At 54.5% G+C, this 18,147-nt stretch overlaps 15 non-coding genes and 21 pseudogenes across 15 annotated transcripts; all 36 read left to right on the top strand.

Annotated features, from left to right (window-relative positions):
• Positions 1–319: 319 nt before the first annotated feature.
• LOC135601810 (5S ribosomal RNA) lies at positions 320–438 on the top strand (annotated as a pseudogene).
• Positions 439–788: 350 nt separating this feature from the next.
• Positions 789–907, top strand: LOC135600023 (5S ribosomal RNA). Its single transcript, XR_010482357.1, has one exon. It is a non-coding gene; the product is annotated as a 5S ribosomal RNA (ribosomal RNA).
• Positions 908–1,257: 350 nt separating this feature from the next.
• Positions 1,258–1,376, top strand: LOC135603069 (5S ribosomal RNA; annotated as a pseudogene).
• Positions 1,377–1,726: 350 nt separating this feature from the next.
• On the top strand, positions 1,727–1,845 carry LOC135601538 (5S ribosomal RNA). The gene has a single exon (XR_010483829.1). It is a non-coding gene; the product is annotated as a 5S ribosomal RNA (ribosomal RNA).
• Positions 1,846–2,195: 350 nt separating this feature from the next.
• Positions 2,196–2,314, top strand: LOC135602700 (5S ribosomal RNA; annotated as a pseudogene).
• A 350-nt stretch (positions 2,315–2,664) lies between these two features.
• On the top strand, positions 2,665–2,783 carry LOC135600808 (5S ribosomal RNA). The gene has a single exon (XR_010483122.1). It is a non-coding gene; the product is annotated as a 5S ribosomal RNA (ribosomal RNA).
• Positions 2,784–3,133: 350 nt separating this feature from the next.
• Positions 3,134–3,252, top strand: LOC135603116 (5S ribosomal RNA; annotated as a pseudogene).
• A 350-nt stretch (positions 3,253–3,602) lies between these two features.
• Positions 3,603–3,721, top strand: LOC135603294 (5S ribosomal RNA; annotated as a pseudogene).
• Positions 3,722–4,071: 350 nt separating this feature from the next.
• LOC135600809 (5S ribosomal RNA) lies at positions 4,072–4,190 on the top strand. The gene has a single exon (XR_010483123.1). It is a non-coding gene; the product is annotated as a 5S ribosomal RNA (ribosomal RNA).
• A 350-nt stretch (positions 4,191–4,540) lies between these two features.
• On the top strand, positions 4,541–4,659 carry LOC135602514 (5S ribosomal RNA; annotated as a pseudogene).
• Positions 4,660–5,009: 350 nt separating this feature from the next.
• On the top strand, positions 5,010–5,128 carry LOC135601539 (5S ribosomal RNA). The gene has a single exon (XR_010483830.1). It is a non-coding gene; the product is annotated as a 5S ribosomal RNA (ribosomal RNA).
• A 351-nt stretch (positions 5,129–5,479) lies between these two features.
• LOC135601357 (5S ribosomal RNA) lies at positions 5,480–5,598 on the top strand. The gene has a single exon (XR_010483653.1). It is a non-coding gene; the product is annotated as a 5S ribosomal RNA (ribosomal RNA).
• A 350-nt stretch (positions 5,599–5,948) lies between these two features.
• On the top strand, positions 5,949–6,067 carry LOC135602761 (5S ribosomal RNA; annotated as a pseudogene).
• A 350-nt stretch (positions 6,068–6,417) lies between these two features.
• On the top strand, positions 6,418–6,536 carry LOC135602658 (5S ribosomal RNA; annotated as a pseudogene).
• Positions 6,537–7,984: 1,448 nt separating this feature from the next.
• LOC135602307 (5S ribosomal RNA) lies at positions 7,985–8,103 on the top strand (annotated as a pseudogene).
• A 350-nt stretch (positions 8,104–8,453) lies between these two features.
• LOC135601315 (5S ribosomal RNA) lies at positions 8,454–8,572 on the top strand. The gene has a single exon (XR_010483610.1). It is a non-coding gene; the product is annotated as a 5S ribosomal RNA (ribosomal RNA).
• Positions 8,573–8,922: 350 nt separating this feature from the next.
• Positions 8,923–9,041, top strand: LOC135602039 (5S ribosomal RNA; annotated as a pseudogene).
• A 350-nt stretch (positions 9,042–9,391) lies between these two features.
• On the top strand, positions 9,392–9,510 carry LOC135601546 (5S ribosomal RNA). The gene has a single exon (XR_010483837.1). It is a non-coding gene; the product is annotated as a 5S ribosomal RNA (ribosomal RNA).
• Positions 9,511–9,860: 350 nt separating this feature from the next.
• LOC135602308 (5S ribosomal RNA) lies at positions 9,861–9,979 on the top strand (annotated as a pseudogene).
• Positions 9,980–10,329: 350 nt separating this feature from the next.
• Positions 10,330–10,448, top strand: LOC135602807 (5S ribosomal RNA; annotated as a pseudogene).
• A 350-nt stretch (positions 10,449–10,798) lies between these two features.
• On the top strand, positions 10,799–10,917 carry LOC135602040 (5S ribosomal RNA; annotated as a pseudogene).
• A 350-nt stretch (positions 10,918–11,267) lies between these two features.
• Positions 11,268–11,386, top strand: LOC135602548 (5S ribosomal RNA; annotated as a pseudogene).
• A 350-nt stretch (positions 11,387–11,736) lies between these two features.
• Positions 11,737–11,855, top strand: LOC135602471 (5S ribosomal RNA; annotated as a pseudogene).
• Positions 11,856–12,205: 350 nt separating this feature from the next.
• Positions 12,206–12,324, top strand: LOC135601316 (5S ribosomal RNA). Its single transcript, XR_010483611.1, has one exon. It is a non-coding gene; the product is annotated as a 5S ribosomal RNA (ribosomal RNA).
• Positions 12,325–12,674: 350 nt separating this feature from the next.
• On the top strand, positions 12,675–12,793 carry LOC135603618 (5S ribosomal RNA; annotated as a pseudogene).
• Positions 12,794–13,143: 350 nt separating this feature from the next.
• LOC135600187 (5S ribosomal RNA) lies at positions 13,144–13,262 on the top strand. Its single transcript, XR_010482514.1, has one exon. It is a non-coding gene; the product is annotated as a 5S ribosomal RNA (ribosomal RNA).
• Positions 13,263–13,612: 350 nt separating this feature from the next.
• Positions 13,613–13,731, top strand: LOC135604606 (5S ribosomal RNA; annotated as a pseudogene).
• A 349-nt stretch (positions 13,732–14,080) lies between these two features.
• On the top strand, positions 14,081–14,199 carry LOC135600982 (5S ribosomal RNA). The gene has a single exon (XR_010483289.1). It is a non-coding gene; the product is annotated as a 5S ribosomal RNA (ribosomal RNA).
• A 350-nt stretch (positions 14,200–14,549) lies between these two features.
• Positions 14,550–14,668, top strand: LOC135601250 (5S ribosomal RNA). The gene has a single exon (XR_010483549.1). It is a non-coding gene; the product is annotated as a 5S ribosomal RNA (ribosomal RNA).
• Positions 14,669–15,018: 350 nt separating this feature from the next.
• On the top strand, positions 15,019–15,137 carry LOC135601540 (5S ribosomal RNA). The gene has a single exon (XR_010483831.1). It is a non-coding gene; the product is annotated as a 5S ribosomal RNA (ribosomal RNA).
• Positions 15,138–15,487: 350 nt separating this feature from the next.
• Positions 15,488–15,606, top strand: LOC135599202 (5S ribosomal RNA; annotated as a pseudogene).
• A 350-nt stretch (positions 15,607–15,956) lies between these two features.
• On the top strand, positions 15,957–16,075 carry LOC135601251 (5S ribosomal RNA). The gene has a single exon (XR_010483550.1). It is a non-coding gene; the product is annotated as a 5S ribosomal RNA (ribosomal RNA).
• A 350-nt stretch (positions 16,076–16,425) lies between these two features.
• LOC135603062 (5S ribosomal RNA) lies at positions 16,426–16,544 on the top strand (annotated as a pseudogene).
• A 350-nt stretch (positions 16,545–16,894) lies between these two features.
• On the top strand, positions 16,895–17,013 carry LOC135599203 (5S ribosomal RNA; annotated as a pseudogene).
• Positions 17,014–17,363: 350 nt separating this feature from the next.
• On the top strand, positions 17,364–17,482 carry LOC135604117 (5S ribosomal RNA; annotated as a pseudogene).
• Positions 17,483–17,832: 350 nt separating this feature from the next.
• LOC135601541 (5S ribosomal RNA) lies at positions 17,833–17,951 on the top strand. Its single transcript, XR_010483832.1, has one exon. It is a non-coding gene; the product is annotated as a 5S ribosomal RNA (ribosomal RNA).
• The last annotated feature ends 196 nt before the right edge of the window (positions 17,952–18,147 follow it).

The following is an 18,147-nucleotide window of genomic DNA, read 5'->3' on the forward strand; positions in this document are numbered from 1 at the left end:
GTAGAGCTCCGAGACGAATGTTTTGGAGTTGGAAATTTGCTTTTACCGCTACGCAGTCAGTATCGAGGGGCTCGGAGAGAGCTTTCCGGATTGGGGTCACAATAGCGATTCCGAGATCGTTCTAGAAAGTGCCGATGGTTTCGGCACGTGCTTGCCATGACCGATACGCAATCATCGGGCTAGGGCTCGGAGAGAGCTTGCAATAGGGATTTCGTGAACGTTCGAGAAAGCGACGTCGGTTTCGTGACGGGCAAGAGGCTCCGGACATTGATGCGCCGACCGCGACGTGCACATAGGCGAGGGACGAAGCACGCGAAAGGGGTGTGATAATGCCAGCACTAAATCACCAGATCCCATCAAAACACCGAAGTTAAGCGTGCTTGGGCCAGAGTAGTACCACGATGGGTGACCCCCTGGGAAGTCCTCGTGTTGCACTCATTTTTGCATCCCGGGATACGAAACATCTCCCGTAGAGCTCCGAGACGATTGTTTTCGGGTTGGAAATTTGCTGTGACCGCTACGCAGTCAGTATCGAGGGGCTCGGAGTGAGCTTTCCGGATTGGGGTTGCAATAGCGATTCCGAGATCGTTCTAGAAAGTGCCGATGGTTTCGGCACGCGCTTGCCGTGACCGATACGTAGTCGTCGGGCTATGGCTCGGAGAGAGCTTGCAATAGGGATTTCGTGAACGTTCGAGAAAGCGCCGACGGTTTCGTGATGGGCAAGAGGCTCCGGATGTTGGTACGCCGACCGCGACATGCACATAGGCGAGGGACGAGGCACGCGAAACGGGTGCGATAATGCCAGCACTAAATCACCGAATCCCATCAAAACTCCGAAGTTAAGCGTGCTTGGGCCAGAGTAGTACTACGATGGGTGACCCCCTGGGAAGTCCTCGTGTTGCACTCCTTTTTGCATCCCGGGATACAAAACATCTCCCGTAGAGCTCCGAGACGATTGTTTTGGAGTTGGAAATTTACTGTGACCACTACGCATTCAGTATCGAGGGGCGCGGAGAGCGCTTTCCGGATTGGGGTCGCAATAGCGATTCCGAGATCGTTCTAGAAAGTGCCAATGGTTTCGGCACGTGCTTGCCATGACCGATACGCAGTCGTCGGGCTTGGGCTCGGAGAGAGCTTGCATTTGGGATTTCGTGAACGTTCGAGAAAGCGACGATGGTTTCGTGACGGGCAAGAGGCTCCGGACATTGATGCGCCGACCGCGACGTGGTCATACGCGAGGGACGAAGCACGCGAAACGGGAGTGATAATGCCGGCACTAAATCACCAGATCCCATCAAAACACCGAAATTAAGCGTGCTTGGGCTAGAGTAGTACTACGATGGGTGACCCCCTGGGAAGTCCTCGTGTTGCACTCCTTTTTGCATCCCGGGATATGAAACATCTCCCACTGAGCTCCGAGACGATTGTTTTGGGGCTGGAAATTTGCTGTGACCACTACGCAGTCAGTATCGAGGGGCTCGGAGAGATCTTTCCGGATTGGGGTCGCAATAGCGATTCCGAGATCGTTCTAGAAAGTGCCGATGGTTTCGTCACGTTCTTGCCATGACCGATACGCAGTCGTCGGGCTAGGGCTCGGAGAGAGCTTCCAATAGGGATTTCGTGAACGTTCGAGAAAGCGACGACGGTTTCGTGACGGGCAAGAGGCTCCGGACATTGATGCGCCGACCGCGACGTGCACATAGGCGAGGGACGAAGCACGCGAAACGGGTGTGATAATGCCAGCACTAAATCACCAGATCCCATCAAAACACCGAAGTTAAGCGTGCTTGGGCCAGAGTAGTACCACGATGGGTGACCCCCTGGGAAGTCCTCGTGTTGCACTCCTTTTTGCATCCCGGGATACGAAACATCTCCCGTAGAGCTCCGAGACGATTGTTTTGGGGTTGGAAATTTGCTGTGACCGCTACGCAGTCAGTATCGAGGGGCTCGGAGAGAGCTTTCCGGATTAGGGTCGCAATAGCGATTCCGAGATCGTTCTAGAAAGTGCCGATGGTTTCGGCACGTGCTTGCCGTGATCGATACGCAGTCGTCGGGCTAGGGCTCGAAGAGAGCTTGCAATAGGGATTTCGTGAACGTTCGAGAAAGCGACGACGGTTTCGTGACGGGCAAGAGGCTCCGGACGTTGATGCGCCGACCGCGACGTGGTCATACGCGAGGGACGAAGCACGCGAAACGGGTGTGATAATGCCAGCACTAAATCACCAGATCCCATCAAAACACCGAAGTTAAGCGTGCTTGGGCCAGAGTAGTACTACGAAGGGTGACCCCCAGGGAAGTCCTCGTGTTGCACTCCTTTTTGCATCCCGGGATACGAAACATCTCCCGTAGAGCTCCGAGACGATTGTTTTGGGGCAGGAAATTTGCTGTGACCGCTACGCAGTCAGTATCAAGGGGCTCGGAGAGAGCTTTCCGGATTGGGGTCGCAATAGCGATTCCGAGATCGTTCTAGAAAGTGCCGATGGTTTCGGCACGCGCTTGCCGTGACCGATACGTAGTCGTCGGGCTAGGGCTCGGAGAGAGCTTACAATAGGGATTTCGTGAACGTTCGAGAAAGTGCCGACGGTTTCGTGACGGGCAAGAGGCTCCGTACGTTAGTACGCCGACCGCGACGTGCACATAGGCGAGGGACGAAGCAAGCGAAACGGGTGCGATAATGCCAGCACTAAATCATCGAATCCCATCAAAACTCCGAAGTTAAGCGTGCTTGGGCCAGAGTAGTACTACGATGGGTGACCCCCTGGGAAGTCCTCGTGTTGCACTCCTTTTTGCATCCCGGGATACGAAACATCTCCCGTAGAGCTCCGAGACGATTGTTTTGGAGTTGGAAATTTTCTGTGACCGCTACGCAATCAGTATCGAGGGGCGCGGAGAGCGCTTTCTGGATTGGGGTCGCAATAGCGATTCCGAGATCGTTCTAGAAAGTGCCGATGGTTTCGGGACGTGCTTGCCATGACCGATACGCAGTCGTCGGGCTAGGGCTCGGAGAGAGCTTGCAATAGGGATTTCGTGAACGTTCGAGAAAGCGACGACGGTTTCGTGAAGGGCAAGAGGCTCCGGACATTGATGCGCCGACCGCGAAGTGGTCATACGCGAGGGACGAAGCACGCGAAATGGGTGTGATAATGCCAGCACTAAATCACCAGATCCCATCAAAACACAGAAGTTAAGCGTGCTTGGGCCAGAGTAGTACTACGATGGGTGACCCCCTGGGAAGTCCTCATGTTGCACTCCTTTTTGCATCCCGGGATACGAAACATCTCCCGTAAAGCTCCGAGACTATTGTTTTGTGGCTGGAAATTTGCTGTGACCGCTACGCAGTCAGTATCGAGGGGCTCGGTGAGAGCTTTCCGGATTGGGGTCGCAATAGCGATTCCGAGATCGTTCTAGAAAGTGCTGATGGTTTCGGCACGTGCTTGCCTTGACCGATACGCAGTCGTCGGGCTATGGCTCGGAGAGAGCTTGTAATAGGGATTTCATGAACGTTCGAGAAAGCGACGACGGTTTCGTGACGGGCAAGAGGCTCCGGACATTGATGCGCCGACCGCGACGTACACATAGGCGAGGGACGAAGCACGCGAAACGGGTGTGAAAATACCAGCACTAAATCACCAGATCCCATCAAAACACCGATGTTAAGCGTGCTTGGGCCAGAGTAGTACTACGAAGGGTGACCCCCTGGGAAGTCCTCGTGTTGCACTCCTTTTTGCATCCCGGGATACGAAACATCTCCCGTAGAGCACCGAGACGATTGTTTTGGGGCTGGAAATTTGCTGTGACCGCTACGCTGTCAGTATCGAGGGGCTCGGAGAGAGCTTTCCGGATTGGGGTCGCAATAGCGATTCCGAGATCGTTCTTGAAAGCGCCGATGGTTTCGGCACGCGCTTGCCGTGACCGATACGTAGTCGTCGGGCTAGGGCTCGGAGAGAGCTTGCAATAGGGATTTCGTGAACGTTCGAGAAAGCGCCGACGGTTTCGTGACGGGCAAGAGGCTCCGGACGTTGGTACGCCGACCGCGACGTGCACATAGGCGAGGGACGAAGCACGCGAAACGGGTGCGATAATGCCAGCACTAAATCATCGAATCCCATCAAAACTCCGAAGTTAAGCGTGCTTGGGCCAGAGTAGTACTACGATGGGTGACCCCCTGGGAAGTCCTCGTGTTGCACTCCTTTTTGCATCCCGGGATATGAAACATCTCCCGTAGAGCTCCGAGACGATTGTTTTGGAGTTGGAAATTTGCTGTGACCGCTACGCAGTCAGTATCGAGGGGCGCGGAGAGCGCTTTCCGGATTGGGGTCGCAATAGCGATTCCGAGATCGTTCTAGAAAGTGCCGATGGTTTCGGCACGTGCTTGCCATGACCGATACGCAGTCGTCGGGCTAGGGCTCGGAGAGAGCTTGCAATATGGATTTCGTGAACGTTCGAGAAAGCGACGACGGTTTCGTGACGGGCAAGAGGCTCCGGACATTGATGCGCCGACCGCGACGTGGTCATACGCGAGGGACGAAGCACGCGAAACAGGTGTGATAATGCCAGCACTAAATCACCAGATTCCATCAAAACACCGAAGTTAAGCGTGCTTGGGCCAGAGAAGTACTACGATGGGTGACCCACTGGGAAGTCCTCGTGTTGCACTCCTTTTTGCATCCCGGGATACGAAACCTCTCCCGTTGAGCTCCGAGACGATTGTTTTGGAGTTGGAAATTTGCTTTGACCGCTACGCAGTCAGTATCGAGGGGCTCGGAGAGAGCTTTCCGGATTGGGGTCGCAATAGCGATTCCGAGATCGTTCTAGAAAGTGCCGATGGTTTCAGCACGTGCTTGCCATGACCGATACGCAATCGTCGGGCTAGGGCTCGGAGAGAGCTTGCAATAGGGATTTCGTGAACGTTCGAGAAAGCGATGACGGTTTCGTGACGGGCAAGAGGCTCCGGACATTGATGCGCCGACCGCGACGTGCACATAGGCGAGGGATGAAGCACGCGAAAGGGGTGTGATAATGCCAGCACTAAATCACCAGATCCCATCAAAACACCGAAGTTAAGCGTGCTTGGGCCAGAGTAGTACCACGATGGGTGACCCCCTGGGAAGTCCTCGTGTTGCACTCCTTTTTGCATCCCGGGATACGAAACATCTCCCGTAGAGCTCCGAGACGATTGTTTTGGGGTTGGAAATTTGCTGTGACCGCTACGCAGTCAGTATCGAGGGGCTCGGAGAGAGCTTTCCGGATTGGGGTCGCAATAGCGATTCCGAGATCGTTCTAGAAAGTGCCGATGGTTTCGGCACGTGCTTTGCCGTGATCGATACGCAGTCGTCGGGCTAGGGCTCGGAGAGAGCTTGCAATAGGGATTTCGTGAACGTTCGAGAAAGCTACGACGGTTTCGTGACGGGCAAGAGGCTCCGGACGTTGATGCGCCGACCGCGACGTGGTCATACGCGTGGGACGAAGCACGCGAAACGGGTGTGATAATGCCAGCACTAAATCACCAGATCCCATCAAAACACCGAAGTTAAGCGTGCTTGGGCCGGAGTAGTACTACGATGGGTGACCCCCTGGGAAGTCCTCGTGTTGCACTCCTTTTTGCATCCCGGGATACGAAACATCTCCCGTAGAGCTCCGAGACGATTGTTTTGGGGCTGGAAAATTGCTGTGACCGCTACGCTATCAGTATCGAGGGGCTCGGAGAGAGCTTTCCGGATTGGGGTCGCAATAGCGATTCCGAGATCGTTCTAGAAAGTGCCGATGGTTTCGGCACGCGCTAGCCGTGACCGATATGTAGTCGTCGGGCTAGGGCTCGGAGAGAGCTTGCAATAGGGATTTCGTGAACGTTCGAGAAAGCGCCGACAGTTTCGTGACGGGCAAGAGGCTCCGGACGTTGGTACGCCGACCGCGACGTGCACATAGGCGAGGGACGAAGCACGCGAAACGGGTGCGATAATGCCAGCACTAAATCACCGAATCCCATCAAAACTCCGAAGTTAATCGTGCTTGGGCCAGAGTAGTACTACGATGGGTGACCCTCTGGGAAGTCCTCGTGTTGAACTCCTTTTTGCATCCCGGGATACGAAACATCTCCCGTAGAGCTCCGAGGCGATTGTTTTGGAGTTGGAAATTTGCTGTGACCGCTACGCAGTCAGTATCGAGGGGCGCGGAGAGCGCTTTCCGGATTCGGGTCGCAATAGCGATTCCGAGATCGTTCTAGAAAGTGCCGATGGTTTCGGCACGTGCTTGCCATGACGGATATGCAGTCGTCGGGCTAGGGCTCGGAGAGAGCTTGCAATAGGGATTTCGTGAACGTTCGAGAAAGCGACGACGGTTTCGTGACGGGCAAGAGGCTTCGGACGTTGATGCGCCGACCGCTACGTGGTCATATGCGAGGGACGAAGCACGCGAAACGGGTGTGATAATGCCAGCAGTAAATCACCAGATCCCATCAAAACACCGAAGTTAAGCGTGCTTGGGCCAGAGTAGTACCACGATGGGTGACCCCCTGGGAAGTCCTCGTGTTGCACTCCTTTTTGCATCCCGGGATACGAAACATCTCCCGTAGAGCTCCGAGACGATTGTTTTGGGGCTAGAAATTTGCTGTGACCGCTACGCAGTCAGTATCGAGGGGCTCGGAGAGAGCTTTCCGGATTGGGGTCGCAATAGCGATTCCGAGATCGTTCTAGAAAGTGCCGATGGTTTCGGCACGTGCTTGCCGTGATCGATACGCAGTCGTCGGGCTAGGGCTCGGAGAGAGCTTGCAATAGGGATTTCGTGTGTTAGGATCGGAGCGGCACTAAGAGGGGGGGGTGAATTAGTGCAGCGGATTAAAACTTCGATTTTAACAAAATCTTTCGTACGTTAAGAACGAAACTTGAGAAATTTAACTTGAAGGCGTATTCTTAAAATTGCACAGCAAGAGTAATAAGGAACTAAAGCAGTAAGAAGATTTGCAGTAATGTAAATGACAATAATAAAGAGCAAACCAGAGATTACGCCGATTTTTAGAGTGGTTCGCTCAAATGACCTACTCCACTTGCGAGGCCCCTCTTCGATGAGGCTCCCACCTTCCACTAGCAAGTCTCTTGAAATGGAAGGGTAAACACCCCTCTTACAACTCTTTACAAGCAGTTCACTCTCTTACAAATTTTTAGCAAGAATGAAGGAGGTGAACACTAGCAAATTGAAAACAAGACAAGCTAACACTTTTCTAAGGCCTTTCTCTCAAACACTTGCTGCTCAAAAAGTTGTTCTCTCAGCTGAGATTTGAGGGGTATTTATAGGCCTCAAGAGGATTCAAATTTGGGCTTCAAAATTTGAATTCTCTTTGGGTTCCCGCTGTTGGAGGTGCCACCGCCCAGCCAAGCGGTGCCACCGCCCAGCACTCGGGTGCTGGGCGGTGCCACCGCCCAGCCAGGAGGTGTCACCGCCTACAGTGTTTTCAGCCCAACTACAGTGTTTTCAGCCACTAGTTGGGCTTCAATCTTGGCTCTCTAGTTCGCTGGTTTAGCTTAATTTTTAGCCTAAACCAACTCTGACTTTGGGCCCAGTTGGCCCCTAACCAGGATATAGGATTATCTCTTAATCCTAATCCTAATTACAAGTGGACTACATAACCAAAACACATCCTAAGCAAATTTTCAACCGCAAACGTCGAGTCTTGTTCCGGCGAGCTTTCCGACGAAGCACGCGAAACGGGTGTGATAACTACGCAGTCAGTATCGAGGGGCTCGGAGAGAGCTTTCCGGATTGGGGTCGCAATAGCGATTCCGAGATCGTTCTAGAAAGTGCCGATGGTTTCGGCACGTACTTGCCGTGATCGATACGCAGTCGTCGGGCTAGGGCTCGGAGAGAGCTTGAAATAGGGATTTCGTGAACGTTCGAGAAAGCGCCGACGGTTTCGTGACGGGCAAGAGGCTTCGGACGTTGATGCGCCGACCGCGACGTGCACATAGGCGAGGGACGAAGCTCGCGAAACGGGTGCGATAATGGCAGCACTAAATCACCAGATCCCATCAAAACACCGAAGTTAAGCGTGCTTGGGCCAGAGTAGTACTACGATGGGTGACCCCCTGGGAAGTCCTCGTGTTGCACTCCTTTTTGCATCCCGGGATACGAAACATCTCCCGTAGAGCTCCGAGACGATTGTTTTGGGGCTCGAAATTTGCTGTGACCGCCACGCAGTAAGTATCGAGGGGCTCGGAGAGAGCTTTCCGGATTGGGGTCGCAATAGCGATTCCGAGATCGTTCTAGAAAGTGCCGATGGTTTCGGCACGCGCTTGCCGTGACCGATACGTAGTCGTCGGGCTAGGGCTCGGAGAGAGCTTACAATAGGGATATCGTGAACGTTCGAGAAAGCGACGACGGTTTCGTGACGGGCAAGAGGCTCCGGACGTTGGTACGCCGACCGCGACGTGCACATAGGCGAGGTACGAAGCACGCGAAACAGGTGCGATAATGCCAGCACTAAATCACCGAATCCCATCAAAACTCCGAAGTTAAGCGTGCTTGGGCCAGAGTAGTACTACGATGGGTGACCCCCTAGGAAGTCCTCGTGTTGCACTCCTTTTTGCATCCCGGGATACGAAACATCTCCCGTAGAGCTCCGAGACGATTGTTTTGGGGTTGGAAATTTGCTGTGACCGCTACGCAGTCAGTATCGAGGGGCTCGAAGAGAGCTTTCCGGATTGGGGTCGCAATAGCGATTCCGAGATCATTCTAGAAAGTGCCGATGGTTTCGGCACGTACTTGCCGTGATCGATACGCAGTCGTCGGGCTAGGGCTCGGAGAGAGCTTGAAATAGGGATTTCGTGAATGTTCGAGAAAGCGCCGACGGTTTCGTGACGGGCAAGAGGCTCCGGACGTTGATGCGCGGACCGCGACGTGCACATAGGCGAGGGACGAAGCTCGCGAAACGGGTGCGATAATGGCAGCACTAAATCACCGGATCCCATAAAAACACCGAAGTTAAGCGTGCTTGGGCCAGAGTAGTACTACGATGGGTGACCCCCTGGGAAGTCCTCGTGTTGCACTCCTTTTTGCATCCCGGGATACGAAACATCTCCCGTAGAGCTCCGAGACGATTGTTTTGGGGCTCGAAATTTGCTGTGACCGCTACGCAGTAAGTATCGAGGGGCTCGGAGAGAGCTTTCCGGATTGGGGTCGCAATAGCGATTCCGAGATCGTTCTAGAAAGTGCCGATGGTTTCGGCACGCGCTTGCCGTGACCGATACGTAGTCGTCGGGCTAGGGCTCGGAGAGAGCTTGCAATAGGGATTTCGTGAACGTTCGAGAAAGCGACGACGGTTTCGTGACGGGCAAGAGGCTCCGGACGTTGGTACGCCGACCGCGACGTGCACATAGGCGAGGGACGAAGCACGCGAAACAGGTGCGATAATGCCAGCACTAAATCACCGAATCCCATCAAAACTCCGAAGTTAAGCGTGCTTGGGCCAGAGTAGTACTACGATGGGTGACCCCCTGGGAAGTCTTCGTGTTGCACTCCGTTATGCATCCCGGGATACGAAACATCTCCCGTAGAGCTCCGAGACGATTGTTTTGGGGTTGGAAATTTGCTGTGACCGCTACGCAGTCAGTATCGAGGGGCTCGGAGAGAGCTTTCCGGATTGGGGTCGCAATAGCGATTCCGAGATCGTTCTAGAAAGTGCCGATGGTTTCGGCACGTACTTGCCGTGATCGATACGCAGTCGTCGGGCTAGGGCTCGGAGAGAGCTTGAAATAGGGATTTCGTGAACGTTCGAGAAAGCGCCGACGGTTTCGTGACGGGCAAGAGGCTTCGGACGTTGATGCGCCGACCGCGACGTGCACATAGGCGAGGGACGAAGCTCGCGAAACGGGTGCGATAATGGCAGCACTAAATCACCAGATCCCATCAAAACACCGAAGTTAAGCGTGCTTGGGCCAGAGTAGTACTACGATGGGTGACCCCCTGGGAAGTCCTCGTGTTGCACTCCTTTTTGCATCCCGGGATACGAAACATCTCCCGTAGAGCTCCGAGACGATTGTTTTGGGGCTCGAAATTTGCTGTGACCGCCACGCAGTAAGTATCGAGTGGCTCGGAGAGAGCTTTCCGGATTGGGGTCGCAATAGCGATTCCGAGATCGTTCTAGAAAGTGCCGATGGTTTCGGCACGCGCTTGCCGTGACCGATACGTAGTCGTCGGGCTAGGGCTCGGAGAGAGCTTACAATAGGGATTTCGTGAACGTTCGAGAAAGCGACGACGGTTTCGTGACGGGCAAGAGGCTCCGGACGTTGGTACGCCGACCGCGACGTGCACATAGGCGAGGTACGAAGCACGCGAAACAGGTCCGATAATGCCAGCACTAAATCACCGAATCCCATCAAAACTCCGAAGTTAAGCGTGCTTGGGCCAGAGTAGTACTACGATGGGTGACCCCCTAGGAAGTCCTCGTGTTGCACTCCTTTTTGCATCCCGGGATACGAAACATCTCCCGTAGAGCTCCGAGACGATTGTTTTGGGGTTGGAAATTTGCTGTGACCGCTACGCAGTCAGTATCGAGGGGCTCGGAGAGAGCTTTCCGGATTGGGGTCGCAATAGCGATTCCGAGATCGTTCTAGAAAGTGCCGATGGTTTCGGCACGTACTTGCCGTGATCGATACGCAGTCGTCGGGCTAGGGCTCGGAGAGAGCTTGAAATAGGGATTTCGTGAATGTTCGAGAAAGCGCCGACGGTTTCGTGACGGGCACGAGGCTCCGGACGTTGATGCGCGGACCGCGACGTGCACATAGGCGAGGGACGAAGCTCGCGAAATGGGTGCGATAATGGCAGCACTAAATCACCGGATCCCATAAAAACACCGAAGTTAAGCGTGCTTGGGCCAGAGTAGTACTACGATGGGTGACCCCCTGGGAAGTCCTCGTGTTGCACTCCTTTTTGCATCCCGGGATACGAAACATCTCCCGTAGAGCTCCGAGACGATTGTTTTGGGGCTCGAAATTTGCTGTGACCGCTACGCAGTAAGTATCGAGGGGCTCGGAGAGAGCTTTCCGGATTGGGGTCGCAATAGCGATTCCGAGATCGTTCTAGAAAGTGCCGATGGTTTCGGCACGCGCTTGCCGTGACCGATACGTAGTCGTCGGGCTAGGGCTCGGAGAGAGCTTGCAATAGGGATTTCGTGAACGTTCGAGAAAGCGACGACGGTTTCGTGACGGGCAAGAGGCTCCGGACGTTGGTACGCCGACCGCGACGTGCACATAGGCGAGGGACGAAGCTCGCGAAACGGGTGCGATAATGCCAGCACTAAATCACCGAATCCCATCAAAACTCCGAAGTTATGCGTGCTTGGGCCAGAGTAGTACTACGATGGGTGACCCCATGGGAAGTCCTCGTGTTACACTCCGTTTTGCATCCCGGGATACGAAACATCTCCCATAGAGCTCCGAGACGATTGTTTTGGGGTTGGAAATTTGCTGTGACCGCTACGCAGTCAGTATCGAGGGGCTCGGAGAGAGCTTTCCGGATTGGGTTCGCAATAGCGATTCCGAGATCGTTCTAGAAAGTGCCGATGGTTTCGGCACGTACTTGCTGTGATCGATACGCAGTCGTCGGGCTAGGGCTCGGAGAGAGCTTGAAATAGGGATTTCGTGAACGTTCGAGAAAGCGCCGACGGTTTCGTGACGGGCAAGAGGCTTCGGACGTTGATGCGCCGACCGCGACGTGCACATAGGCGAGGGACGAAGCTCGCGAAACGGGTGCGATAATGGCAGCACTAAATCACCAGATCCCATCAAAACACCGAAGTTAAGCGTGCTTGGGCCAGAGTAGTACTACGGTGGGTGACCCCCTGGGAAGTCCTCGTGTTGCACTCCTTTTTGCATCCCGGGATACGAAACATCTCCCGTAGAGCTCCGAGATGATTGTTTTGGGGCTCGAAATTTGCTGTGACTGCTACGCAGTAAGTATCGAGGGGCTCGGAGAGAGCTTTCCGGATTGGGGTCGCAATAGCGATTCCGAGATCGTTCTAGAAAGTGCCGATGGTTTCGGCACGCGCTTGCCGTGACCGATACGTAGTCGTCGGGCTAGGGCTCGGAGAGAGCTTGCAATAGGGATTTCGTGAACGTTCGAGAAAGCGACGACGGTTTCGTGACGGGCAAGAGGCTCCGGACGTTGGTACGCCGACCGCGACGTGCACATAGGCGAGGTACGAAGCACGCGAAACAGGTGCGATAATGCCAGCACTAAATCACCGAATCCCATCAAAACTCCGAAGTTAAGCGTGCTTGGGCCAGAGTAGTACTACGATGGGTGACCCCCTAGGAAGTCCTCGTGTTGCACTCCTTTTTGCATCCCGGGATACGAAACATCTCCCGTAGAGCTCCGAGACGATTGTTTTGGGGTTGGAAATTTGCTGTGACCGCTACGCAGTCAGTATCGAGGGGCTCGGAGAGAGCTTTCCGGATTGGGGTCGCAATAGCGATTCCGAGATCGTTCTAGAAAGTGCCGATGGTTTCGGCACGTACTTGCCGTGATCGATACGCAGTCGTCGGGCTAGGGCTCGGAGAGAGCTTGAAATAGGGATTTCGTGAATGTTCGAGAAAGCGCCGACGGTTTCGTGACGGGCAAGAGGCTCCGGACGTTGATGCGCCGACCGCGACGTGCACATAGGCGAGGGACGAAGCTCGCGAAACGGGTGCGATAATGGCAGCACTAAATCACCGGATCCCATAAAAACATCGAAGTTAAGCGTGCGTGAGCCAGAGTAGTACTACGATGGGTGACCCCCTGGGAAGTCCTCGTGTTGCACTCCTTTTTGCATCCCGGGATACGAAACATCTCCCGTAGAGCTCCGAGACGGTTGTTTTGGGGCTCGAAATTTGCTGTGACCGCAACGCAATAAGTATCGAGGGGCTCGGAGAGAGCTTTCCGGATTGGGGTCGCAATAGCGATTCTGAGATCGTTCTAGAAAGTGTCGATGGTTTCGGCACGCGCTTGCCGTGACCGATACGTAGTCGTCGGGCTAGGGCTCGGAGAGAGCTTGCAATAGGGATTTCGTGAACGTTCGAGAAAGCGACGACGGTTTCGTGACGGGCAAGAGGCTCCGGACATTGGTACGCCGACCGCGACGTGCACATAGGCGAGGGACGAAGCACGCGAAACGGGTGCGATAATGCCAGCACTAAATCACCGAATCCCATCAAAACTCCGAAGTTAAGCGTGCTTGGGCCAGAGTAGTACTACGATGGGTGACCCCCTGGGAAGTCCTCGTGTTGCACTCTGTTTTGCATCCCGGGATACGAAACATCTCCCGTAGAGCTCCGAGACGATTGTTTTGGGGTTGGAAATTTGCTGTGACCGCTACGTAGTCAGTATCGAGGGGCTCGGAGAGAGCTTTCCGGATTGGGGTCGCAATAGCGATTCCGAGATCGTTCTAGAAAGTGCCGATGGTTTCGGCACGTACTTGCCGTGATCGATACGCAGTCGTCGGGCTAGGGCTCGGAGAGAGCTTGAAATAGGGATTTCGTGAACGTTCGAGAAAGCGCCGACGGTTTCGTGACGGGCCAGAGGCTCCGGACGTTGATGCGCCGACCGCGACGTGCACATAGGCGAGGGACGAAGCTCGCGAAACGGGTGTGATAATGGCAGCACTAAATCACCGGATCCCATCAAAACAACGAAGTTACGCGTGCTTGGGCCAGAGTAGTACTACCATGGGTGACCCCCTGGGAAGTCCTCGTGTTGCACTCCTTTTTGCATCCCGGGATACGAAACATCTCCCGTAGAGCTCCGAGACGATTGTTTTGGGGCTCGAAATTTGCTGTGACCACTACGCAGTAAGTATCGAGGAGCTCGGAGAGAGCTTTCCGGATTGGGGTCGCAATAGCGATTCTGAGATCATTCTAGAAAGTGCCGATGGTTTCGGAACGCGCTTGCCGTGACCGATACGTAGTCGTCGGGCTAGGGCTCGGAGAGAGCTTGCAATAGGGATTTCGTGAACGTTCGAGAAAGCGACGACGGTTTCGTGACGAGCAAGAGGCTCCGGACGTTGGTACGCCGACCGCGACGTGCACATAGGCGAGGACGAAGCACGCGAAACGGGTGCGATAATGCCAGCACTAAATCACCGAATCCTATCAAAACTCCGAAGTTAAGCGTGCTTGGGCCAGAGTAGTACTACGATGGGTGACCCCCTGGGAAGTCCTCGTGTTGCACTCCTTTTTGCATCCCGGGATACGAAACATCTCCGGTAGAGCTCCGAGTCGATTGTTTTGGGGTTGGAAATTTGCTGTGACCGCTAAGCAGTCAGTATCGAGGGGCTCGGAGAGAGCTTTCCGGATTGGGGTCGCAATAGCGATTCCGAGATCGTTCTAGAAAGTGCCGATGGTTTCGGCACGTGCTTGCCGTGATCGATACGCAGTCGTCGGGCTAGGGCTCGGAGAGAGCTTGCAATAGGGATTTCGTGAACGTTCGAAAAAGCGACGACGGTTTCGTGACGGGCAAGAGGCTCCGGACGTTGATGCGCCGACCGCGACGTGGTCATATGCGAGGGACGAAGCACGCGAAACGGGTGTGATAATGCCAGCACTAAATCACCAGATCCCATCAAAACACCGAAGTTAAGCGTGCTTGGGCCAGAGTAGTACTACGATGGGTGACCCCCTGGGAAGTCCTCGTGTTGCACTCCTTTTTGCATCCCGGGATACGAAACATCTCCCGTAGAGCTCCGAGAAGATTGTTTTGGGGCTGGAAATTTGCTGTGACCGCTACGCAGTCAGTATCGAGGGGCTCGGAGAGAGCTTTCCGGATTGGGGTCGCAATAGCGATTCCGAGATCGTTCTAGAGAGTGCCGATGGTTTCGGCATGTGCTTGCCATGACCGATACGCAGTCGTCGGGCTAGGGCTCGGAGAGAGCTTGCAATAGGGATTTCGTGAACGTTCGAGAAAGCGACGACGGTTTCGTGACGGGCAAGAGGCTCCGGACATTGATGCGCCGACCGCGACGTGCACATAGGCGAGGGACGAAGCACGCGAAACGGGTGTGATAATGCCAGCACTAAATCACCAGATCCCATCAAAACACCGAAGTTAAGCGTGCTTGGGCCAGAGTAGTACCACGATGGGTGACCCCCTGGGAAGTCCTCGTGTTGCACTCCTTTTTGCATCCCGGGATACGAAACATCTCACGTAGAGCTTTGAGACGAGTCTTTTGGGGTTGGAAATTTGCTGTGACCGCTACGCAGTCAGTATCGAGGGGCTCGGAGAGAGCTTTCCGGATTGGTGTCGCAATAGCGATTCCGAGATCATTCTAGAAAGTGCCGATGGTTTCGGCACGTGCTTGCCGTGATCGATACGCAGTCGTCGGGCTAGGGCTCGGAGAGAGCTTGCAATAGTGATTTCGTGAACGTTCGAGAAAGCGACGACGGTTTCGTGACGGGCAAGAGGCTCCGGACGTTGATGCGCCGACCGCGACGTGCACATAGGCGAGGGACGAAGCTCGCGAAACGGGTGCGATAATGGCAGCACTAAATCACTGGATCCAATCAAAACAACGAAGTTAAGCATGCTTGGGCCAGAGTAGTACTACGATGGGTGACCCCCTGGGAAGTCCTCGTGTTGCACTCCTTTTTGCATCCCGGGATACGAAACATCTCCGGTAGAGCTCCGAGACGATTGTTTTGGGGTTGGAAATTTGCTGTGACCGCTACGCAGTCAGTATCGAGGGGCTCGGAGAGAGCTTTCCGGATTGGGGTCGCAATAGCGATTCCGAGATCGTTCTAGAAAGTGCCGATGGTTTCGGCACGTGCTTGCCGTGATCGATACGCAGTCGTCGGGCTAGGGCTCGGAGAGAGCTTGCAATAGGGATTTCGTGAACGTTCGAAAAAGCGACGACGGTTTCGTGACGGGCAAGAGGCTCCGGACGTTGATGCGCCGACCGCGACGTGGTCATATGCGAGGGACGAAGCACGCGAAACGGGTGTGATAATGCCAGCACTAAATCACCAGATCCCATCAAAACACCGAAGTTAAGCGTGCTTGGGCCAGAGTAGTACTACGATGGGTGACCCCCTGGGAAGTCCTCGTGTTGCACTCCTTTTTGCATCCCGGGATACGAAACATCTCCCGTAGAGCTCCGAGACGATTGTTTTGAGGCTGGAAATTTGCTGTGACCGCTACGCAGTCAGTATCGAGGGGCTCGGAGAGAGCTTTCCGGATTGGGGTCGCAATAGCGATTCCGAGATCGTTCTAGAGAGTGCCGATGGTTTCGGCATGTGCTTGCCATGACCAATACGCAGTCGTCGGGCTAGGGCTCGGAGAGAGCTTGCAATAGGGATTTCGTGAACGTTCGAGAAAGCGACGACGGTTTCGTGACGGGCAAGAGGCTCCGGACATTGATGCGCCGACCGCGACGTGCACATAGGCGAGGGACGAAGCACGCGAAATGGGTGTTTTAATGCCAGCACTAAATCACCAGATCCCATCAAAACACCGAAGTTAAGCGTGCTTGGGCCAGAGTAGTACCACGATGGGTGACCCCCTGGGAAGTCCTCGTGTTGCACTCCTTTTTGCATCCCGGGATACGAAACATCTCACGTAGAGCTTCGAGACGAGTCTTTTGGGGTTGGAAATTTGCTGTGACCGCTACGCAGTCAGTATCGAGGGGCTCGGAGAGAGCTTTCCGGATTGGGGTCGCAATAGCGATTCCGAGATCATTCTAGAAAGTGCCGATGGTTTCGGCACGTGCTTGCCGTGATCGATATGCAGTCGTCGGGCTAGGGCTCGGAGAGAGCTTGCAATAGTGATTTCGTGAACGTTCGAGAAAGCGACGACGGTTTCGTGACGGGCAAGAGGCTCCGGACTTTGATGCGCCGACCGCGACGTGCACATAGGCGAGGGACGAAGCTCGCGAAACGGGTGCGATAATGGCAGCACTAAATCACTGGATCCAATCAAAACAACGAAGTTAAGCATGCTTGGGCCAGAGTAGTACTACGATGGGTGACCCCCTGGGAAGTCCTCGTGTTGCACTCCTTTTTGCATCCCGGGATACGAAACATCTCCCGTAGAGCTCCGAGACGATTGTTTTGGGGTTGGAAATTTGCTGTGACCGCTACGCAGTCAGTATCGAGGGGCTCGGAGAGAGCTTTCCGGATTGGGGTCGCAATAGCGATTCCGAGATCGTTCTAGAAAGTGCCGATGGTTTCGGCACGTACTTGCCGTGATCGATACGCAGTCGTCGGGCTAGGGCTCGGAGAGAGCTTGAAATAGGGATTTCGTGAACGTTCGAGAAAGCGCCGACGGTTTCGTGACGGGCAAGAGGCTCCGGACGTTGATGCGCCGACCGCGACGTGCACATAGGCGAGGGACGAAGCTCGCGAAACGGGTGCGATAATGGCAGCACTAAATCACCGGATCCAATCAAAACAACGAAGTTAAGCGTGCTTGGGCCAGAGTAGTACTACGATGGGTGACCCCCTGGGAAGTCCTCGTGTTGCACTCCTTTTTGCATCCCGGGATACGAAACATCTCCGGTAGAGCTCCGAGACGATTGTTTTGGGGTTGGAAATTTGCTGTGACCGCTACGCAGTCAGTATCGAGGGGCTCGGAGAGAGCTTTCCGGATTGGGGTCGCAATAGCGATTCCGAGATCGTTCTAGAGAGTGCCGATGGTTTCGGCATGTGCTTGCCATGACCAATACGCAGTCGTCGGGCTAGGGCTCGGAGATAGCTTGCAATAGGGATTTCGTGAACGTTCGAGAAAGCGACGACGGTTTCGTGACGGGCAAGAGGCTCCGGACATTGATGCGCCGACCGCGACGTGCACATAGGCGATGGACGAAGCATGCGAAACGGGTGTGATAATGCCAGCACTAAATCACCAGATCCCATCAAAACACCGAAGTTAAGCGTGCTTGGGCCAGAGTAGTACCACGATGGGTGACCCCCTGGGAAGTCCTCGTGTTGCACTCCTTTTTGCATCCCGGGATACGAAACATCTCACGTAGAGCTTCGAGACGAGTCTTTTGGGGTTGGAAATTTGCTGTGACCGCTACGCAGTCAGTATCGAGGGGCTCGGAGAGAGCTTTCCGGATTGGGGTCGCAATAGCGATTCCGAGATCATTCTAGAAAGTGCCGATGGTTTCGGCACGTGCTTGTCATGATCGAT

Source organism: Musa acuminata, chromosome BXJ2-1 (genome assembly GCF_036884655.1).
Source record: "Musa acuminata AAA Group cultivar baxijiao chromosome BXJ2-1, Cavendish_Baxijiao_AAA, whole genome shotgun sequence".
In the NCBI taxonomy this organism is placed as follows: domain Eukaryota; kingdom Viridiplantae; phylum Streptophyta; class Magnoliopsida; order Zingiberales; family Musaceae; genus Musa; species Musa acuminata.